The following is a 3246-nucleotide window of genomic DNA, read 5'->3' as shown; positions in this document are numbered from 1 at the left end:
AAAAAAAAAAATTAAAAATTTAAAAAAAGAAACAAAAAAGTAAAATAAAGCCATGCCATTTCTCATCCTAGTTTGTTTTTTTTTTTCTGTGCAAGTTAGGTTTTTTTATCAAGAAAGGGTGTAACGCAACTAAACAGTCCGCCTAGAAGCATTTGCGGTGGATGATGGAGGGGCCAGACTCGTAGTACTCCTGCTTGCTGATCCACATCTGCTGTAAGGTGGACAGGGAGGCCAGGATGGAGCCGCCGATCCACATGGAGTATTTGCGCTCAGGGGGAGCGATGATCTTGATCTTCATCGTGCTGGGGGCCAGCGCTGCGATCTCCTTCAGCATCCTGTCCGCGATGCCTGAGTACATGGTCCTGCCAGACAGCACTGTGTTGGCGTAGAGGTCCTTGCGGATGTCAACATCACACTTCATGATGGAGTTGCAGGTAGTTTCATGGATGCCACAAGACTCCATGCCCAGGAAGGAGGGCTGGAATAGTACCTCGGGACATCGGAAATGCTCATTGCCGATGGTGATGACCTGCCCATCGGGCAGCTCGTAGCTCTTCTCCAAGGAGGAAGAGGAAGCCGCCGTGGCCATCTCCTTCTCGAAGTCCAGGGCAGCGTAACAGAGTTTCTCCTTGATGTCACGCACAATTTCCTGCTCAGCCGTGGTGGTGAAGCTGTAGCATCGCTGGGTGAGGATCTTCATGAGGTAGTCCGTCAGGTCCTGGCCAGCCAGGTCCAGACGCAGGATGGCATGGGGGAGGGCGTACCCCTCATAGATGGGCACAGTGTGGGTGACCCCATTGCCGGAATCCATCACAATGCCAGTGGTTCGGCCAGAGGCATACAGAGACAGCACGGCCTGGATGGCGACGTACATGGCAGGGGTGTTGAAGGTTTCGAACATGATCTGGGTCATTTTCTCCCGGTTAGCCTGGGGGCTCAGGGGGACCTCCGTCAGCAGCAAAGGGTGCTCTTCGGGGGCCACACGCAGCTCGTTGTAGAAGGTGTGGTGCCAGATCTTCTCCATGTCGTCCCAGTTGGTGACAATGCCATGCTCGATAGGGGGTACTTGAGGGTCAGGATGCCTCTCTTGCTCTGGGCTTCGTCCCCCACGTAGGAGTCCTTCTGGCCCATGCTCACCATCACGCCCTGGTGCCGAGGGCGCCCCACGATGGAGGGGAAAGACAGCCCAGGGGGCGTCGTCGCCCGCGAAGCCGGCCTTGCACATGCCGGAGCCGTTGTCGACCACGAGCGCAGCAATGTCATCATCCATGGTGAGCTGGGGGTGGCAGGTGTGAACCGGCGGCGGTGACCGTGCGAAGGGGCCTGTGCTGCGGGTCGGACGAAGTGTCGGCTGTTGGTGCATTATTTAAGAAATACTTTCTAACTCAGAGGTCATATAACATTCTCTTACTTTATTTAAAAGAGATTTTTTTCCATATTTGTATTTTGAAACTACTGAGCATATGTTTTATTGTAGATATGGTGAGTTCAGGATCTAATTCAGTACAAACACACACACACACACACACACACACACACACACTTTTTTTTTTTAAGATGGGTAAGTATGTTTGTCCCACCCTTCCTTGAAGTGACACCTCTCTTCCCTAATCTGGGTCACCTGCATATGCGACATTCCCATACATGTGCCTGTTTTGTTCCAGAGTGTAGGAACTGCATCTGCTGAACTGGTCTTTGCAGCTGGGTTCTGTCTTCGTGTCTGGTAGACCAAGTCCAGTTACCTTTTCTCTGTTCCTGTTGCCTTTACCATTTTTAGACCTTTTCTCATCCATGTCTATACATTTTAGAATCTGTTTTTCATGAAAATGGTTTACAATTTTAGCTGGAACTGTATTGGATTTATAGACCTATTTTTTGAATTATTAAATTTTATTGGTATTAATGAACATTTACAGGGATTTTGGGTTTTCATTCCTTCATTGCTGTACCATTCTCTCTACCCTCTTCCCCAGTTTGTTCTTCTTCCCCCGCCCTCCGAATGTCTGTTTTAATCCTTCATTGCTGTACCATTCTCTCTACCCTCTTCCCCAGTTTGTTCTTCTTCCCCCGCCCTCCGAATGTCTGTTTTAATTGTCCAATTGCCACAGTGCTTGTCAAAGCCAGTTCTGTTTAATCTCCTTTGTCAGTGTGTCCTTTGCCATTCCCTATCACTCCTCCCTGAGAGAGACTTCACCGTGATTCATAAGGGAAAGGGGATGGCATATTCTCTTAGCTACTTCCTGTATAGACCTATTTAGAATGAAGCCATGTGCTTAGCAATAAACTCTTTACATTAAGGCTTCTTCATTCTGCATAATATTTTTGAGGCTGATAGTGTTATATATTTTTTTCCATTTTATGACTATACTAAAATTTATTTATCTGTTCTCTTATTGTAAAACATCTAGCCCATGGTTGAGGATATAAAAATAATGTGAATGGTACAGGATAGGGCAAGGTTCAGATCTGTTGTTCATTATCATCATCATCATCATCCACAACATCCAGAAAAATACTGTGAAATTTTATCATTTCTGAGTGGCATGCATTTTCATTTCTCTTGAACAAACACCTAGGAAAGGAATTGCTGGGTGGTACCTTGGAGAAAGTGGAGCCAGAGTGTTCCTTAGAGACAAGGATAGCAAAGCTTTGCCTCACATGCTTTGTGTAAAGTCTTAGAAGGGGGTTGTTCTGTGGGAAGGAACGTTATGCTTGGAAAATAGAAGGTCAGCAAAAGAGAGGACAACTTTCAACAAGATGGACTGACACAGTAACTATAGCAATAGGCTCAAATATGTCAGAGGTGAGGATGGACAAAGGATAGGAAAGGGTCAGATCTGTTGTTCATAGGGTCACTATGAGTAATACTTGACTTGAAGGTACCTAACAACAATAATTCATAGTTTTACAAAGAAAGACTATGAAACATTTCTAAATTAGTTATACTATTTTACTTTTCCTCCAACAGTGAGTGAGAATTCTGGTGGTTCTACATCTATCTGCATCACCATTTTGGAGGTATCAGGATCTTTTGGTTTGTTTTTAATTTTAGCCATTCTGGTGGATGTGTAGTACATTCTTGATTACTGCAGTCCTGAGAACTCTTTACACATCAATCCAACAAGACCAACCAACCAAAAAAATAAAACCTTAAAGTGCCATGGACTGTCAGGAAAGCAAACAGTCTGTCTTGGAGAGAGTTAAATCAGGTCTCTTTTTAGAGGCTAGGATTTTGAAGCTCCATGT

At 45.5% G+C, this 3246-nt stretch overlaps 1 pseudogene; it reads right to left on the bottom strand.

Moving 5' to 3' along the window:
• Nucleotides 1-142: 142 nt before the first annotated feature.
• Nucleotides 143-1273, bottom strand: LOC102862399 (annotated as a pseudogene).
• Between the last annotated feature and the right edge of the window lie 1973 nt (nt 1274-3246).

This window comes from Elephantulus edwardii, unplaced genomic scaffold (assembly GCF_000299155.1).
Source record: "Elephantulus edwardii isolate Elephantulus edwardi_28Jun2011 unplaced genomic scaffold, EleEdw1.0 scaffold00292, whole genome shotgun sequence".
Taxonomy (NCBI): domain Eukaryota; kingdom Metazoa; phylum Chordata; class Mammalia; order Macroscelidea; family Macroscelididae; genus Elephantulus; species Elephantulus edwardii.
The sequence above is the reverse complement of the archived record's forward strand: the minus strand, read 5'-3'. Positions and strand labels throughout refer to the sequence as shown.